Consider the following 20,045-nt stretch of genomic DNA (forward strand, 5'->3'; position numbering starts at 1 on the left):
TCGTCGCCTCCGTCGGCGGCGGCAGAGACAGGAGGAGATGTGAGGTCGTCTAACACAGCGTTTGAGTCTCCTTTAATTTTACAAAAAAAGAAGAGTTTCCACTCGTGTGCTTCAGCAATACATACCAACAACCGTTCATGAATCATGCATTGATTTAACCTCAGCAAAGAATATCTCTTTGACGTAATAAAGGGCGTGGCTAAGTGCATTTCACTTGTCTCTGGTTTCACTCTTTGTAGAGCCACGTGTGGGAATTCAAGAGACGTCGCATTGGTAATGTTTGTGGGTGTCGTTTGCAGCTTCGCTTTCCAACCACCTTCACAGGGTGGATTGGCACGCATTTTTTAGTAAACCGGACTTGCATTTTGCCTTCATGTCCCCTCTAACTTCTGCGTATATTGCTCATAAATACCGTGCATGCAGTACTCTATATCTGTGAGCATTTTAAACTAATTACACTGCCTCGTCGGCTGAAACGTTCTCCGAATAACTTTCCGAAACTTTTTTCCCCTTTCTTTAAACAGATTGATTAGCTGTAAAGGAAAGTTTGACATCCACCTTAATGCAGCCGTACGGCTAGAAATAAAAGCTATACAGCTTCCCCAGAAACTTCGCAGTTGAAGAAAAATTCGTCCTGGTTTAGGATTCGAACCCAGGACCACCTCTTAACCGGAGCAGTCGCTCTACCAACTGAGCTAACCAGGAGGCTAGTCGTTTGTAACGCGAGAGCGAATTGATCAACAACTCGAAGTGAAGGACAGGTGTTAATCGACCAGATTTAGAGGAAATCCCTAAGGTGAAGTAAGTTTCTGGAAAGGAAAGTTTGACATCCACCTGAATGCAGCTGTACGGCGAGAAAGGAAAGCTATACAGGTGGATGTCAAACTTTTATTTGCAGAAACTTACCCCACCTTGGGGATTTCCCCTAAATCTTGTCGATTAACAAGTTGATTACCTGTTCTCAGAATTTTTTTCTGGAAGGAAATCATCAGGTGAACTGAATCCCACACGCGAAATTCGTGCTTGAGAGCATACTTACGTGAAGTCCGCGACGAACCTGTTGATAGAAGGCAAGGGCTGTCATCGACAGAAGAGGCACCGAGTTTATTAAAATGCCATTTTATGCACACCAAGGTATCAGCGGAGTAGGTATGCAGTAGCGTGTAATTCGCTCTCGAAGACTGCATTCCTTAGCCTCTCGCTCCGGCACATATTCTACTCTACCATGTACCCAGAGTCCTGCGGAGGACATCCAAACCTGTATCACACTACATGGGAATGCCCCAATCCCCCGACACTATGACCTATACCCAGTCCCTCCCCTACGGATGGGAAGCCGTTCTTTCCAGCTCAGCCTTGGACGACCAGCGCGGACTGATCGACCGGGCAAGACGGATCGCAGCAGCAAATGGGGCCCTGGACTAAGGGCACCACCCACTGTGAGCTAAATAATCTGACTTTATAATAAATTTTTCGACTACTACTACTATGTCGCGCGGCATCGCATGACAGGTGGCGATAAAGCAGACTTTAAAATTCCGGCAACCCTGGCGCCACTTGAGCAGGGCGACTTCTGCCTAGCCTGCTTGACGCTGGTTTCCTCTAGATGGCGCTGTGGTTACCATGACACTGCGGTGGCCAATGGTGCTATCGCAGCTCTCGCGCGATACGGCAGGCCGCATGCGTTTCAACTGAGTCGCATGTATGAACAGAGTAGACTTCTTTTTCTACGAGAAGCTCTCTCCCTGCCCTTTATCTCTCTCTATCTCCCTAGCCAGCAGCAGTATACCGGCGTAGAGGAAGTAGGCGGTTAGGGCGATGCAGAGCAGCAGGAAGGTGGCCAGGCTCGCCGCCGTCATCCATCGCAGCCGGTTGTCCGAGCCCACCGGCCGCTCCTTGTTCCCGGCATCGGTCCTGCAGGTGTCAGCAGGACAGAGGAACAACGGCCTCAGCCACGGACACGGAATATAGAAGGAAGATAAAAGCGGAAACATCGTTCCCTGAAGCGGCTATATAACGTCATGAGCACTTGGCGCACATTAATCAAGCGGCATCTGGTGGCGAGAAAAGAAACTGCACGCCGGCACCGCTATGGGAAGTACCACCGAGTGGTTGCGGCCGCTATCATCTCGTTCGCCCCAGCAGCTGCGAAGCCTCGTAGTTCACGTTACTATTCATCGGGGCATTATCTAGTCGCTCGATCGCACCAGCCGCAATGGGTTTTTACCTTTTATATGATTGCTCCTATGCCACAACTGACAGGGCTTGCGCGTAACCGATAAACGCATGACGCCACACGTAGCTTGCTTGTTCAACCTGAACTTCGCGGTAAGTTGTAAGTCAGTCTTGGCTTAAACGACACTGGTATCGCTTCACAACCTTTGAATGCGAAGCATTAGACGCCTGATAATCCTTATTGCAGTAGGTTTGCTCGCTGCGTTCCTTAACTTTCATTACTGACTTCCCTTTAAAGGGTGCATTACAGCAAAGGGGTAGTACTGCGGTGAAGCATACTTGGTGCAACACTACTGGATGTCTTTCCAGTAATGATCCGGGAATCATTATTTCTGAATGTCTGTGAATAATAACTACTAATTTCCCTAAATTGAAGAATAATTCGCCTTTAAAGTCAATCACCGAAAACAAACAATGCAGTCCTGTAATTTTCTTGCTGGCGTACTTATAATTACTTCTAGGGTTTGTTTTATTTGTAAAATTTTGCATATCCATGTTTCACGTAAAGTTTTTTTCAGCGATGTGCAGCTGTATGGATGCCTCATCGTCTCTGCTTTTGGAGAGAAAATAATGTTTGCCTGTCACTTGTACCGCTGGTCAGAAGAAAAATACCATGGCGGCTTGAAAGCTATGGACTTAAAATGCACGAGTTTGCATCCCTGCGCACGAGGCGGAATTCGGTTTTTTTTTCTTCCCAGCGCGCACGTTTGATATGCAATAGCCCTTGTTTAGTGATTTCTGACCGGGCACGGGCACCAACAAAAAATTTCGGTCCACAGCTGCTTTGGTGGAGCGACCACAAAAGAATTGTCTCCTGTTAGCTGGTTTTACGATTTTACTCGATTTTACGATTTACTCGGTTTTACGAAACCCGGTTTTACAAATTTTCCGAATTCTCCCCCGTAGTTGCCCATATGCTTAATGTTTTTACGAACTCGAAATAACGAAACAAACTTCGCCGCCAAACCCATTTTAGCGAAGCATCCCGGGAAAAAAGGTGCCTATAAAAAGAGGTTTTGCGAAATATATGGCATCTAGAATGTCTGGCAGTGTGCTGCCAGCGTAGGAGCGGTAGCACACTGCCCGCCCACTTCCAAAGGACCTCCCACACTTGTACGTCCAAGGCAGCGTCGGGCTCCACAAGCCCGCAACACGAGCAGGAAGAGACATCGCCCAGTTGTTTGGAAGAGCTTCGTCGGCGTGACGAGGTGGCCGCAGTTCAGAACTCCGACGACTTCGTGAACGCTGGCGCAGACGCGAACACTGGCACAGTCTCGACAACGAAGAAATAGCACCAGTGCTATTTCTTCGTTGTCGAGACTGTGTCGAGAACACATTAGGGAAACAGAGGCGGGCAAAAAAAAAAAAAAGAAGAATCTCCAGAATAGTTTTTTTTTTCGTTTGGGAATATTAGAAAGAGTTTGACCGTGCCGGCATGTGGCAGTGGAATGTGAATTACCGCCCGTGTACACCCGCGCAACGTCCGGCAACAGCGGCCGCGCCAAGACGCGTCACGGGAGCCCCACGTTTGGCCCCTTATAATTTTGTTCTGAACGAAATGATGCAACATGTTTTTCCACAGTTTTTTTGTTCAAGTAAAGGAGTCTTGTTTCCGCAATTTTTAAGAAAATCGAGTGCGGGTTTTTTTTATATTGAGTTTTGAATTGGCGCAATTTCTGAAAAACAGCCGAAGTTATTCAATTTTTTTAGTACTTATAAATTTTCTACAAACACCATCTTTTGCTGATGCGTTCAGACACGTATGGCCAACAAGATGGCTGACTTACAAGTTTTTCAGAAAAGAAGAAATTTAGATAGGGGGCGTCAAAAACAGTAACAAACTATCGTCTGGGCTGATTTCACGCTTATTTTTTTACTTTTTTGTTCGCTGCTGGACGCCGATTTTGCGTTACACTGATTAAACTTCTGGTCTAGTTTATGGCCCGAAACATTTTATACACCCCCCTTGTACTCCTCGACGTACACAGAGACGCAAACTTGAAAAAATCTGCAGTTGCCAGAACCACCGCTGCGCTCCGGGCACATCCAAACGTTTTTTTCTCCCGAACTACGCACCTCAGGAGAAAACAAACTTGATCTTCGGGGGTTTCCATATTGCGCGCATATATAATAAAAAAACAAGAATGAACAAAAAATGGTCGTGCACACGCATGTTCGTTCTCTCGTGGAATCGCCTTGAACTTGTGATGCTTGTTTCCGGCGCACAAAAGGAGTCTAAAGTTGCGAACGATTCGGATACTGTCGAAGCTCCCATGCCCACACCAAGCCAGGTGATGGACGCCGTCGACCTTCTAAGGCGGTTTTCTGGGGCACACGAGGGTGCTGAGGACGCTTTGACTTCACTGGCCAGCTACCAGATGTGTGTGTTCCAGCTGTTCACGAAGCGCGCGCAGACGAAAATCACGAGCTTTTTCAAATATAGGCGACAAATTTGTCGTTCTCTAGAACGAAATTTGTCGTTCTCTCGATTTTACGAAGATCCCGATTTGACAAAATAATTCGCGGGTCCCAGTGACTTCGTTAAATCGAGGTTAAACTGTTATAACGAAACTTCTTTTTCTTCACAGACGTTTCTTTTTATTTCTTCTGATAATTTGTCTTTCGAGGGGACCTCTGAAACTATACGCCTGTTATATTCTACGTGCACCCAAGAATTTGTTGCACCCAAACATCGTGCTTGTTGCATTGTCCTTGGTTATATCGATAGCAAAGTTATAATATAACATCGCTATAAATGTACGTACATAATATCATGTATAAATAATACTCAATACGTACTCAATACATAATATTCTCATTCTCATAGTATTCTCATAACATAATTACTCTATACACATGATTATGCATTGTATTTCGCGATTCGTACATTATTTTCCCTGTACTGCGTATCATTACCCGTATCGCATGGATTTGCTACAATGTGTGGGATGGACGGTGCGGCCATGTATGAAATGATGGTAAATAGACAAAATGATGACCAGGGCCGACATTTCTCCAACAACCCATCCTGACTACACCCGTGCACTCTGGAGACATTTCGCATCAGGGTCAGTGCTACCGATGGGATGATAGAAAGCGTTCTTATAGTGCGCAACCTAAGGAGAGCATTGAAAAACGCTCCCATACAACGCGGTACTTGTTGCTTTTTTGTTGTTGTTTACAATTTGCGACACCCCGCGTGAGAAGGAAACATATGGGATCCCTTACCTCATCTTGACAAGCGTGTCTACGGAAGCCGGAAGTCGTCTCTTTTGCAGCTGCCGGGAAAACGGGGAAGAAGACAAGGCATAAGCAGCTCGCTCAGCATTGCGGAGTTTTGTCTGAACATTTTCACCGCAGCATGCTTAGTTAAAAACTGAACTTGGAGCCACTACTTCTGTAACGGACACAATACTTCAGGGGTTGCTCATCGTTTACGGGAGGAGGGGACGGAGAGTTTGGTTTCCTATATCCCAGCGCGTACGCCTTCGGGGTAAACGGATAGGAGAGGATGGGTATCAAAAATTTTGACAGGGAAACATGCACCACTCCCCATGGCTACGATCCTGACCAAGACAGAAGATGAGGAGCGTTCGAAGAAAGCGTACACAGCCATTTCTTTTCAAACCGCTGTTCTTACGTTTCCCTAACTATTAAACTTGTGTGGCTAATCAAATTAATCGGCCCGATTAATCACGGCTGAAGTGTCACAGCTTTCCCTGGCATGCAAAGGTATTATTCTGCCAACGTATTTCTGCCCACAAACATGTTTGAGTTTCCTCCAAAACCCTGACGATACAACTGGCGTTAAGAAGGCTACTTACTGTGCGCACTTCAATGAAAGCGCAGCTTCCGCAAATAGCAGCGCACGCAGCGCAAGCTTCGATCAAAATCAGCGGCCTGTCGGTGGACGGTTTCTTAATTCTTACAAAGTGTTGTTACAGCTGCTTATGAAGGAACTAGAAATCCACTGCACTACTGCCTACACGCACCCTGAATTTCTCGCATGGGCACTTCCAGTCAAGGTGCACGTTGACAAGTGGCCGCCGGTAAAGTGTGCACAAGAAAACAGAGGTGCTAGTTTGTCAGTGTGAAACGCCTCCATTACGTTTACTGGGCCAGTGAGAGCAGAGTATAGCAGTACTCACGAGAGTTGGTGCGGTGGGCGGGTCGTGACGGACAGCCGACATACGGGTGCCCCCTGCTTCTCCTTCGCTCGGCAGCTCGCGGCAAGCTCCAACACCGACGATGAGGATGGGATGGTGGTGTCGGTGTGGGTGCCAGCAGATTGCCCATAATCATAGCCGTGTGATGGCCCCATAAGGCACTAAAGATCAGATTTAGCGGAATCATAAAAACGAAATACAACATTGTTTAATTTGAACAGCATAGCCCTTGGTAGCTTATTCAGCTCTATTCCAGCGCCGGACGACTTTTTTTTTACCGAAAGCAATAGGACATAAAAAAACCTTTCAAATTTTGCGCTACATAACACTGTCAGTGGTGTTAACATTGGCATTTGTAAATAAAACAATTAAAAAAAACGTGCTTATCGGGTCAATGTCATCTTTTTGAATGAGCCGAAATCGCATTTAGTCTTCATTCAGTCAGCGTTATCATTGGCATTTGTAAATAAAACAATTTAAAAAACGGGCTTATTGAGTCAACGTCCTCTTTCGAATAAGCCAAAATTGAACTTAGTCTTCGCGGTACGAAGCAAGGGAGTAACGCGGCATATATAATAAAAAACGCCACAAGACTCCGACAAAAAGTAGGTACAAGCAGTAAAAAACAGATCAATTAAAGGACGACCAAACACGGTTGCTACGAATTACGGCACTATAGGTGAAGTGTATTCATTTATTCCTTATTTATTTGATCAAATTTATTCTTTGCTTAGTCGCCACATAATCTTCTCGCCGTGACATGTGGCGCTATTGCAAGAACTGTCCCACTAACCACTGACGCAACAAAAAATGCTGGGGGACAACGATTCTTAGACTGAGCGACTGCTGATTCCCGTTTGCTCTGTTCCCATGCAGTGTCCATACATGTCTGCCTCGGACCAATTATTTTGAATACATCTTCCCGTTGGGCCTGCACGGCGGTTTCTCAAAAAACCGCCGGGAAAAAGAATGTTCGGAATAAAATACGTAAGGAAAGCTGAGCCAGATAGCTAGTTTACTATAAAGAAATTCCGCAGCACGAAGGAAAAATTTGCGGAAGCCAATTTTCTGTTTTTTTTTGTTATTTTTTCTCGGATCCGGCAATCTTTTCACCCACCCAGAAACTCAGATATAGGGACTGTCGAAAAAGTGCTTAATTAAGCCGCTTTGCTATAGACCGGGCACGCTTAGAGTCGGTTTCACTACTACACACACAATTCAATCATTGGTGGGAAGGCAATTTTCAGCCGTCATATTAGCAGTCTGATGTCAGCGTAGGAAAGCCCTTGGGTCTTTGTTCCATAAATACCCCCATTCTTATAAAACGCTACACACCGAGCACTTTTAAAGTCGGCTTCACTACTGCACGCCAATACCCCAAGCTACCACGAACGTTCGTGGGATGTCCAAAATACAGTCGAACATCCGATGCCCAGTTTGGACGGCCACTTACGTCCACTGTACGTCCATGGTTGGATGTACGTTTCAGGACGTGCAGTGGACATCCAGAAACAGATGTACAAGTCTGAATGACATCCGCCAGTGGCCGTACAAAGTTACTACGAAGCGTCAAATATGAACAAGTCTGAATGACATCCACCAGTGGCCGTACAAAGTTACTACGAAGCGTCAAATATGGCTTAAATTGAATATAAACGCAAAAACAAAGAAGCTACTTTACTTTTCAATTAAAAAGTTTTTGTACATTAACACCCTGACTTGTATATTGCATATTACATCTGCATATTTCTAAATTCGCCTAATTTTTTTTTACTTTTTTGAAGCACCTCGCCGACTCCAACGATGATCTCTTTGAGGAAGGATATATAAGAATTGAGAACCTCTAAGGAAACATGTGAGGCAAGTTCACTGTGTTCATGTATGCCTGTCTGTCCGGTAGTGCGCTGGTCTTGTGCAGTGTAGTATTCATTGCAGGAACATAAGCGTCTCGTTATGTGATTATGGAAATTTTTACTGAACACCCTAAATACATCCAATTTAGGACGTCCCATTGGCCGTACGGAAGTGTGAAATCCGGATGTCCCACGGACGTACATGGTAGGTCCATATGCCCTGAAACGGACGTACGTACGTCCACTAGAGCCGGAATGGACGTACGGCAGACGGCCCACGGACGTGCGGCGGTTGCTTGGGACATTACTGAGAAGGCGCTTTTTTTCGGGGGCAATACACGGAGCCTGATATCAGTGAGGCCCTGCGCCTCTTGTTGATGGCATTTTCTAATGCGGCGACAAGGTGACACATCAAGCGTTAAAGATGGACAGGCGGGTTTCCTCGGTGTTTGAACATATATAGACATGCTTAAGCATTTAAAAAACGGGTTACGTAGTCGGCTTTTCTGTTATCTCTCCTCCGCCTCTTGCAAAAAATCGAACCTTAGCAATGGCTCCGACATTAAGACCATTGGAGCTACCGGATTTCAACAGCTAAGTTCAAGTGCCTGGAAACGTATAATGTGTTTTGAAGACTTCTTGAAGACACTTTAGACTACGTTTATCTCTAAACACATCCGGCGTTGAGAGTCCCCCCCCCCCCCCCCCCCCGCACAAAATCTGTACAGCGGTCAAACTTACACTGTTGTTCCGACCGCGATGTTTGTCCGTCGCCATAGGCCCGCGAGGCGCCAAGCATTCGACGCAGACACAAACCGACCAATGTCCGCATGCGAACGGCGTCACCGACAGACATCGGATGATGCCAAAGGGGCTAATCTTATCCGCATCGTTTCAGAAGGTTTCCTTTGGTCGGTATCACGAAAGGCGAAAATGGATAAAGAATGGACTTCGGAGGGGCCTTCGGCATCGTCTCAACGTCATGTGCGGTATAAGGAGGGCGGGTTAGTTTCCGGTGTATACAGTCGTCGTTCGGAGAGTTACCGACTATACTGTGGCTCCATTTCGCACTCAGAGAACGGTAACAACCCTGAAAGATGTCGGCGAAAACAAACGTTGTCCTCCTGCTTGCCACAACACTGCTGCTCGTCTCTGAAATGGCGCAAGCACAATTGACTCGCCAGGGCTACCAACGTTGCCGTATGTTCTGCGGCATTGCCGAAAACCTTCGTAGGTGAGTAACATGCGCACTTCATTATTGTGAAATTGTTCGACTTTGCTGTTATTATAGTTTGTTTTGAATGCTTGTCAGGTTACTTGTGCATAGGAAACTGCGTTGGTTTTATTTTCCCCGGTCGTGCTATATCTGGTCTGCGACGCGTCGTGCTCCAATAACCACTCTACGCGGACGAGGGTGGTTGACAAAAGTCCAAACAGTGTCTGTGACTACGACGGTACCAGCCACAATACGAAGGCATGCGAACCAGGAGAGAAGATTCGTTACCCTGACTTTACACTTCATTAATGAATTTATGCATGAGCCTACCTTTGTGCGGTTCCTGTGGAGCTTTTGCATACGTCGTAGCCATGCCAACAGAATAGCGGTCATGCTGACGGAGTTGTAGCGAAACTTGTAGCCTAGGCGCTCCGTTAGCCAGTCGCTGCCTTACTGCGACACACGCGGCACTTGTGCTACTCGGGAACTTAGAGCTGACAGTTAAAAATCTTGTAGCTTTGTCGAACTGAACTGAGCGAACCGCGGTCGCTTCCCCGCTAATTTCAAAAACCCTTGAGATGTTCAACACATCAACGCCGCGGTACTGCGGTGGGGCAATCTCCAAACTTGTGCTAGCAGAAAGTCGTGCAAGTCGTTGAAGGTGGCAGAAGTGAATGCGGCTGAATGCGGCCGAAACGAAAATAATAAAACGAAAGCTTCATTTATAGCTAAGGTTTAAGCAGGCCAGCTTAATACATCCGTAACTATTATACTAGACACGAGTCTTGCTTCGACGTATGCTGGAAGTTGTCAATCTGCACGCAGGGGGAGCACGGCCGCTTGTTCGGAAACACAAAGCCGGAAAGAGAATAGCTAGAGCTGGCGTCCCACAACTGGAAGCACATGTATGTGACCGCTTAATTTTTCGCAAGAGCCAACAACACTAAGCAGCATTCAAGTGCATCAACCGGTATGAATGACAGCTGAAGTTTAGGCGGGAACGAGCGCGAGCTCTCGCGTACCGCACACTGAAAAATGACATGGTGACTCAAGTTTTCAGCTGCCGGTCGCAGTAGGCAAACGGCGTTATTCCACCAGGCAGACTAGCCACCGATACCAAGACACACTTCAGAGACAACTACAAGATTACTACGGCGTTTTGAATGCACAAAAGACAGAACCATCACTGCGATACGTCTGTCCGGTCCGAAGCCACGGAGACAAAGGGAGCGCAGAAGCAGCGCCCATCGAAGTAGTCCGCCTGAAACCGTTGCGTTAGGGCGCACAAATGACCCATTTCTACAGAACATGTAACACTATCTCGCACGAAAACGCTACACTCTAGTTATAGTAGGCGTTGTTTCGTGACCCGGTGCTGTGGCTGTTTAGGTAACTACTTTTATGTGTTGTTGCGGGTTCACCTTGCTAGCCGCCATGTCTGCACACGCCGCGAGCACAGAATGGGCTTGGACAAGAACGGCTTTTATTGGTTCGCTAAAGCTCGGCCTCCGATGGGCTTTCCCTGTGACGCTCCTTCCGGTCACCGTTTGCATGGCGCTCAATCAATCTTTCAGCCGAGTTGCCGATGGGTGGCCGATAGCTGGGAAGCCAATGGGGACCCATGGGGTTTCCAATCATTGGCAATCGGCCTCTGCCGCTTGGGTGAGTACCACCGAGCAAGAATATACAGGAGAGGAAACGCCCATTGCGGCCGGCGCGATCGAGCGACCAGATAATGTCACAATGATAACTATGGTGACCTACGGAGCTCCGCAGCTGCGGCGGCGAACAATTTCACAGCGGCACCTGGTTGAATGTATTAAAAGCCCTACTGTTGTTTGCAGCATTCGCCACAAGGCGTGAATCGCTATGCGCTCGAGCTGCTGCACGACGCGGGGATGGAACGCGCGTTTATCTCGGACGTAGCGCGCGCGCGCGTGCGCGCGCCATAAATTGGCCGGTGCACTCAACTCGCTTCTAGCGCATCGCAGGCGAGATAAGGCCGTGCGTTTACAGGTTTTACATTTTTTTGCTGTTACAGGTTTGTATTTTGGGCTTGGTGTTCGCGCAAGATTGCTTACGCATTAAAAGAAAATGTCCCTTTTTTATTCGCTCATACCGGCCGGTTTATATTTGACAGAAAATTAATCGCGAAGGTGGGCTCTTCAGGCAACGGTAGCGCAGAAAAGTGCACACACTCTCGCTTCGGCCACAGAATGTTTCGGCGGCCCGGCAAAATGCCGACGCGATGCCGCGGCCGGGTTGGACTTGGCGAGCGCGAACAGAACGTGCGCCGGCCGTGGTGATGACCGCGCACTTCCTTCGCTTGCCACCAGATGCCGGAAACTTGACGTTCGCCAAGTGCTTGTGACGTTATCAGGCTTCCCCAGAAAGCTCAGTTTCCTCTCCTATTTTGTTCGTGGTCCGTGATGAGTACTCGCAGAACAAGAAATTTCTAAAGGAGGTACCGTCAACTCGTCTCTAGCAAACAGTTCGAAGCTACTTGTGGCATCTGTGAACATATCTGGCTTGGGGACATCATCAAGACTGACACTGAAGCCGATGGGTGTGTGCGCAACCAGTTGTGTGTGGGTGCGCTCGTGTACAGCTGTGTACCAACACGAAATTATGGCAACGCGACCCACGCTTTGGGCCCCTCCTGATCTGACGAGAATTGAGCGAAAATGTCACAGAATAAAAGCGTAAAACAGCCGTACTGGGGCCTACTATGGGATTTAGTTTACACTATGGGGTTGTGCAAGGTATTCAGGGGAGGGCCCTGAAACCACCAGTATCTCCAGGTAATTAACTGCACGCTGATGATAGAGGCAAGCAAAAGTGTTCAACAAGTCAACTTCGGGCTACTATGGGATTTAGTTTACACTATGGGATTGTGCAAGGTATTCAGGAGAGGGCCCTGAAACCACCAGTATCTCCAGGTATTTCACTGCACGCTGATGATAGAGGCAAGCAAACGTGTTCAACAAAGTAGGAGTGTTTTCTTTTTATAGTCTTGGTTAAAAAACGGAACAAGCACGTTGCCAAGAATCGAGCCCGCAACATCCTGTACGGGAGTGATTTGTATCACAATTTCAATCGCGTTTAAAGCTAACCTACCGTGAAGGTGTGAAACGGTATTTAATTTTTTTTCTCTCGTCCAGTTTTCCTGAACAGTGTTTAAGATCTGAAACACAAAAACACGTCTTCTGCTCCGCTCTGCCCCTTTCTGATGTTCCCTTCACCCTGTACTTGCAGGCAGTGCTGCTACCGTTACAACATCTGCTGCCTCATCCACGACCAGATCATTTCCACGCAGCCATACGTCGAGCCAGAAGGTGTCATCGTTCAGCACGATCTCCACATCGACCCACGCTTTGGGCCCCTCCTGATCTGACGAGAATTGAGCGAAAATGTCACAGAATAAAAGCGTAAAACAGCCGTACTGGGGCCTACTATGGGATTTAGTTTACACTATGGGATTGTGCAAGGTATGCAGGGGAGGGCCCTGAAACCACCAGTATCTCCAGGTATTTAACTGCACGCTGATGATAGAGGCAAGCAAAAGTGTTCAACAAGTCAACTTCGGGCTACTATGCGATTTAGTTTACACTATGGGATTGTGCAAGGTATTCAGGGGAGGGCCCTGAAACCACCAGTATCTGCAGGCATTTAACTGCACGCTGATGATAGAGGCAAGCAAAAGTGTTCAACAAGTCAACTTCCGGCTACTATGGGATTTAGTTTACACTATGGGATTGTGCAAGGTATTCAGGGGAGGGCCCTGAAACCATCAGTATCTCCAGGTATTTCACTGCACGCTGATGATAGAGGCAAGCAAACGTGTTCAACAAGTCAACTTCGGGCTACTATGGGATTTAGTTTACACTATGGGATTGTGCAAGGTATTCAGGGGAGGGCCCTGAAACCACCAGTATCTCCAGGTATTTCACTGCACGCTGATGATAGAGGCAAGCAAAAGTGTTCAACAAATCGACTTCGGGCTACTATGGGATTTAGTTTACACTATGGGATTGTGCAAGGTATTCAGGGGAGGGCCCTGAAACCACCAGTATCTCCAGGTATTTAACTGCACGCTGATGATAGAGGCAAGCAAAAGTGTTCAACAAGTCAACTTCCGGCTACTATGGGATTTAGTTTACACTATGGGATTGTGCAAGGTATTCAGGGGAGGGCCCTGAAACCACCAGTATCTCCAGGTATTTCACTGCACGCTGATGATAGGGGCAAGCAAAAGTGTTCAACAAGTCAACTTCCGGCTACGATGGGATTTAGTTTACACTATAGGATTGTGCAAGGTATTCAGGGGAGGGCCCTGAAACCACCAGTATCTCCAGGTATTTCACTGCACGCTGATGATAGAGGCAAGCAAACGTGTTCAACAAGTCAACTTCAAGTATAAGAAACTCGTGTCAATTGGAGCATAGCCACTGACATCGTTGGCTGTCTAAAACAAGTACGTTTAACTGCACCTTCAAACAACCCACACAGCGTCCAATTTGGTGAAGTTCAAAACACCGTTAATGCTATTCAAGGTTTGATTTACGAGAGACACAAGAGTTGTGAACGGGCCCCAAAAATGGTGCTCGCAGTTGATTTCACCTCCCCCCACGTCTCTGACTCAACAGAGAAAAAAGGAATGCAAGCCTGTATCCTCCTTACTAGGATGAATGGGCAACGCTGGGAACATACCACAAGGTTTTTGTAGAGGAGGAATCGCGTCATTTAGTGAGAGGAACAGCTGCATTTTTTCCTGCTTCACATTGTTGAGACAACGGCAGTCATGGACCTGCCACTTGTGAGAAGCTGAGGGATATACAACTTGCAGACGCACCTGTTCAATTTTTTGACAGGTAGTTCCAACAGTACTAATAAAGAGAACCTCAAAGTGGAATTTAGGCAGTCTGTAAAAAAAGACAAGGTGCTATCATTAAAAAAAATTAAAGCTGTTCCACTCAACGTGAAAGCTGTCGGAAGTGCAGAGCAGTGATTCGCCACAATGGGCTGTAGCGCCGTTATCCCATCACTGCTGCCACCCAATGCAATTCAAATTTCCCGCTTTCGCAGTAGCCCCTGCCTGAAACTGCGGCAGCGGGAGTTCTGTTCTTTTTGTGCTTGCTTTTCCTTCCGCACGTGCCGGTGTTGCACTGCCAGTTTTTTTCGCTTACTGTCGCAAAAACCAACCAAACGAGCGTTCCGAGCTAAATGAACGCGGGCGCTGCCGGTTAATTACGTATATTTTGCCTCAAATGTTCCAGCAGTTTTCTTTGCGCTAAACAACGGGGAGATGTATGACAAGCACCAGCGGTTCCCGGGTTTCGAACGCTTATGACCGCTTGGCTTTCGAAGCCTCTGGGTTACGACAGCGGCTACGACGGAACGCCGTGTGTAGATCTACTTGGGTCCAGCCAGCGAGCTACGACGACAAGGCGAGCCCCTGATAAAGTGCTCTGCACTTAAAAAATTAGGAGCAATTTAACATATGGGGCCACTACAGCTCCAAAAGGAGTCCTTGTGTGGTACACAGACTGCCCATGATGGGTGCTTTCTCATAGTATTGTAAAGGGGCCCTGCAGCACTTACCATCGACTACTAGGGATATATTTTTGGTTAAAATGTACTGTCCCAGGAATCTCCTACCGCAAGAATTATGAAAATCCGTTCACTATCACCGAAGCTACGTGCGATGAGAAATTGCGCATAATTGTTCCCTCTCAACTCGACCGCGGACAACGCGACGAAGGCTGCGCGCTCTCGCGGAGAGGGGGGCGGCTCGCGGCCTTCCCTTCGGCCTTGGATATATTACAGGCCGGGGAGTTTCATCCTTTTCTCCGCAACGTGGAGGGGTCTATTTACTGTTAGGTGCCACAAAAAAGCAGGCATGGCTGCCTGCTCATAAGCCCGCACTCAGGCTGGTAGGGCGTTTTCGAAGCAATAAATGTTTGTTGTCCAGTGGTCTCGTTGAAAGGGGAGTATTGAGTTGATCACTCAAACTCCTCGTGCACTCAAAACACAAAAAAACGCCATAACTGCGCGTACAGGTTCAGGCATAGTACACAGCGCCGACGACAGCGGATCATCACAGGAAATGCGAGAAATAAGCCGCGAAGTTGACCAGAGACAGCCAATAGGACATTCATGGCCTCAATGACGTCGTTTAAGCCATGCCAGGGTGCATAATGAGGAAAATTGAAGAGAGTGCGGTTGGGTTTTCCGCGTCTTTCACAGCGATTTACGATCTCAACGCTTCTAGTGGACGTGCAATGCTTGGCTCAGGTTTTCCTGGCAGTGTGATCTAAACATCGCGCAGGTTTACTTGCACTGTTCAAAGAGTGTTGCAGGGTCCCTTTAAGTTGGAGTACTGGCCATCATGGCAAAGAAGTAAAGATGTGCCAGTATCAAATGAGGGACCGCGAATTGAGTTGAATATTTTCTGATACGAATATCGTTGCTTTAGTGTGTACGGAGTTTTTAAAACACACCCACAAAAGAAAACTTGGGCAGCCAGGTCTTAACAAATTTGAGTGTCCATGTAAGTGGAACCTCAATGATACGATTCTGGGTGATACGAGTTTTGGGATGATATCAATTTCTAAAAGGCCCCGGCGAAATTGCATTTGTTTGCAATGGGCAAGATTTCGGCTGTTACGAACGGACCTGCACGGCCCGGCGGATGATACGAACGAGCCGGCAAGGCGCCCGACTGCCGAGCGAGCAAGCGACGGCGACGTACGGGCTCTCTCTACCCTCTTTGTCACCTTTTCTCCGGGAACGGTCGGGCTGTCTTCTGCTCGCGAAAACGCACCGTGGAGTCACCCGCGCGCAGCCCGCGGCGCGGCCGGCGGTGGCAACATGAAGGCGGCTTCGGACGCAAAGTGGTGCGGGGCGCTCGAGCGACCACTTCGAACCGCCCTTCAAAATGCCGCTCAAGGCACACACGAAGTCGCTTGCGTGGTAAAGGAGCTGAATGTGGTCGAAAACGGTACACACTAAATTTTACACCCTTTCTGGCCGAAAAGGGTGTAAAAATCTCGTCCCATGGCTAATACCCTTAAAAGGTGTTTTGGCAAAAAAAATGGTGTACGGATGAAAAAAGGGTGTTCAGCTGAGGATGCTCAACACCCTAAAAAAATGGTGTTGAGCATCCGGCATGCGCTGTGGCAATGTGAATCGGCGAAGCGCGCAGCATTCAACACAGTTAATACGCACAAGTTACAGTTGAAACACAAATGAATTGAGCAAGAAAACCAACGGGATGCAAGCGGTACAGGGAGACCATACTTACTTAATACATGTGCTGTTCTTGCTTTTATATCCAGCAGAGTAAAGCCCCCCAATCGAGTGGATGGGCTTGTCGCAAAAAAACAGATATTTTAGCGCTTATTTTGGAAGTATGGATTTTACTATGAGAATACACAAATCAACACGCGGATTTTCAAAAACTTTTTAATTACGACGTGGTTTTTGTGTTCCATAACTTATAGAATTTTATTAAATACCAAACAAGTCTTCCTCGCCACGTCAACACCCTTCAAAAAGGGTGTTCGTTATTTTAACACCTTTTTCCCCAGAAGGGCGTAAAGCTTTAAATTAGGGTGTTCGAAACTAAGAAAAAGGACGTAAAGAAAAAGGGTGTAAGAAAAGACCGTCAACTAAGAAAAAAGGTGAAGAGACCTCCAACTTTGGAGGCATTTTGTGCCTGTTTACACGGGTGGACTGAACATTTTCTACAAGCGGTGGGTGTTTTGTACCTCACGATGTTTAAAGCAATATGAATTGGCATAATTTAATTTATTAACATGCCAATTCACTTTCATGGCAGGAAAACAAGGTCGTCAATTTTAACATGAACTCTCATTAGGCTAGATAATTATGAACGATAACTAAAAATTGCAGCAGTGAAAGCTCTTCGGTGTATTTCCCCCTTTTTCTGATTAGGTAATGTCATCAGCCCCAATTAGTGACTGGCCTCTACGGATCCGTTGATGCTGCTAAAAACAAATTTAGGCGTGAAATGTTTGGTTGAGGCCACAGTGCCACCTCTATGTGGCACTATTAACAGAACAATACAAGACTGATTCTAACACTAATCCAGCAGTGTGCTGTCAACATTGCGAGAAATAACTTGGGCCAATTGTTTTTTTTTTTTTTCGGAGGAACACGAGAGTTCAGTTGAAATCAAGTTGATCAATTCTAGCCCTATTTGAACCTAAGCTGGCGGTTCAGTGTTTGAAGACTGCACAGGATTAGTGGTCACACTTTGACGCAGATACAATGCTCTACTAGGTTTAGTACATGAAAGGGAGACTCCTGCTTACTGCCGCACTGCGTCATTTTGAATGTAGTCAGCGTATTGACTGCCCGGTTTTTGTCTGCTGTGCAGGCAAAAAACGGGTATTATAAGCTAATTTAGTGCATTATAAGCTAATCTGGTGCATTATAAGCTAATTTAGGAAGTAGGTAGGCTGGAGTATATCTCTTTAACTTTAAGTGTAATTTTTTTTAAATTGTTTCGGACGAAAAGTGCCTATTTTCTTATTGCTGAATTTGAATCTTGCGGTGCTAAAAAGCAAAAAGCGACTACTCGGTGTTGAAAAAAATATTTACACCTTACACTAAGTGAAATCGACGCGGTACTGTTCATTTCTGAACATGGCATAGGAAACCAGCTGCCTGGTGCGAACAAAATACAAACTATAATAATAATAATAATAATAATAATAATAATAATAATAATAATAATAATAATAATAATAATAATAAATGTATTTTCAGTGCCCTGGAACGGTGGTGTTGCCTTAGTGCTGGTACACTAACAAACATAAAAAAAAACAAAATGACATGATACATACAACCCGGATCACTAAAAGTACGCTACACTAATACAAGCACAAAGAACGGTAGTAACAATGATATCACACTCTGTGAACGGAAGAGTTAGCCACAAATAATGTACTAGTTAAGTGAACACACATACAATTAGAAGATAGTGAGGTAAGGATAAAACCTATACAAACGAGAAGTTAAATAAAATGCAGTAACGAGCAAAGAAAGCAAGGTGGCATAGCAAGATTATGTGAACGGAGTAAGACATATACGGTTAGCGACAAACAGCACTACTCAGCACTGCACAAAACTGGCCCAGGGAGCCATTAAAAACGTCCAATTTGTCACCAAGAAAGTTGTACAGGCTTTGCAGTCGGTGGATAGGCGAGTGACGACTACTATTTGCACCAGTATGGAATGAATAGCACGATCGCGTGCACTTCTGGGGAACCCGGAGCATAAGCTGGGGCAGAAGTTCTGGGCAGGAAATGACTCCGTGTTGTAGCTTGTGCAGAAAAAGAGGATCAGCTCGATCGCTCCTAGAACTCAAGGAAATGAGCTTAGGTAGCTGATGTTGACTAGAGGACGAAACAGAACTGCGTCCTAGCCGGTGTTTATATACTGACAGGAATTTTTTCTGCACTCGTTCAACATACTGGCGGTTGGACGGGCAGGTTCCATTCCAAACGAAAGATGAGCATTCTAATTGGGGCGGCAAACCGATGAGTAAAGCTTAAAAAAAAACAGGAGAAGTGAAATCTCTTGTAAACCTGCACACTGCACCCAGAGAGCGGAGGGTCCGCCCGACCATCTGTCGTACATGGGGAGTGAAACTGAGGGAACTGTCTAACAGCACTCCAAGGTCTCTAACGTCAGAAACTTTTGAAAGACGAACATTATTAAGCGTGTAAGAGAATTGGAATGGATGTGTTTTCCGAGGTGATAACTTCAGTTTTATGAGAGTTTAGAATTAATCCCTGCTCAGGACACCAGCGTGCGAAAGACGAGATATCATGTTGAAGGGCGAGGCAGTCCTCTGGGCAATTAATTATTTTGTAAACCTTTATATCGTCAGCATACAAAAGAAAACACGAGCTCTTAATAGAGGTAGGTACGTCGTTAATGAAAAGAGAGAACAGAAGGGGGCCCAACACGGACCCCTGAGGTACGCCGCTGGTAGGAATGTAGCCGACAGATCTTTGGCCATTTACACTGACATAAAAGCGTCTGTTATAAAGATAGCTGCCTAGGAAGGTAACTAAAGGAGCATTGACGCCACAGAGCAAGTTTTTTGAGCAACAGTGGATGAACAAGAAGGTCAAAATCCTTACTTCGATCACAGTAAACTGCGTCAATCTGGCCTCTGTCTGTGACTGCTAATAATAATAATAATAATAATAATAATAATAATAATAATAATAAGAAGAAGAAGAAGAAGAAGAAGAAGAAGAAGAAGAAGAAGAAGAATGGTAAAAGTTGCAAACACCTCACTATTCTTCAGTTGCGTAGGGTGATCAACCTCTGGCTATTTCACTCGGGAAGCATCAAGACTCTGTAGCAAAATTTCAAAGCAGGGAACGAAAGAGCAGCTGACAAGCACCCACAATGTTTGCTTCTGGGATATCCTCACCAGCAATAAAATAACTGCTCCATTCTGAGTCATCCCTGTCTTCTTCCCTTCCGGACACAATATAAACATGGTATGACTCAGAAGATGAAAAAGATGAAAAA

The 20,045-nt window shown here is 46.3% G+C and overlaps 2 long non-coding RNA genes across 4 annotated transcripts; one reads left to right on the top strand and one right to left on the bottom strand.

Moving 5' to 3' along the window:
- Positions 1 to 1,103: 1,103 nt before the first annotated feature.
- Positions 1,104 to 19,934, bottom strand: LOC144139236 (uncharacterized). 3 transcript variants are annotated; one of them, XR_013316108.1, is made up of 4 exons: positions 19,799 to 19,934; positions 6,384 to 6,562; positions 5,464 to 5,513; positions 1,104 to 1,914 (listed from the first exon to the last, which is right to left on the bottom strand). It is a non-coding gene; the product is annotated as an uncharacterized LOC144139236 (long non-coding RNA). The 3 variants fall into 3 exon arrangements; XR_013316109.1 differs by having other exon boundaries at positions 19,806 to 19,920; XR_013316110.1 differs by lacking the exon at positions 19,799 to 19,934 and adding an exon at positions 16,774 to 16,840.
- Positions 9,243 to 12,864, top strand: LOC144139688 (uncharacterized). The gene is made up of 2 exons (XR_013316298.1): positions 9,243 to 9,488; positions 12,726 to 12,864. It is a non-coding gene; the product is annotated as an uncharacterized LOC144139688 (long non-coding RNA).
- Positions 19,935 to 20,045: the final 111 nt, after the last annotated feature.

Source organism: Haemaphysalis longicornis, unplaced genomic scaffold (assembly GCF_048455015.1).
Source record: "Haemaphysalis longicornis isolate Haplotype H1 unplaced genomic scaffold, Haemaphysalis longicornis Haplotype H1 scaffold_5, whole genome shotgun sequence".
Classification (NCBI taxonomy): domain Eukaryota; kingdom Metazoa; phylum Arthropoda; class Arachnida; order Ixodida; family Ixodidae; genus Haemaphysalis; species Haemaphysalis longicornis.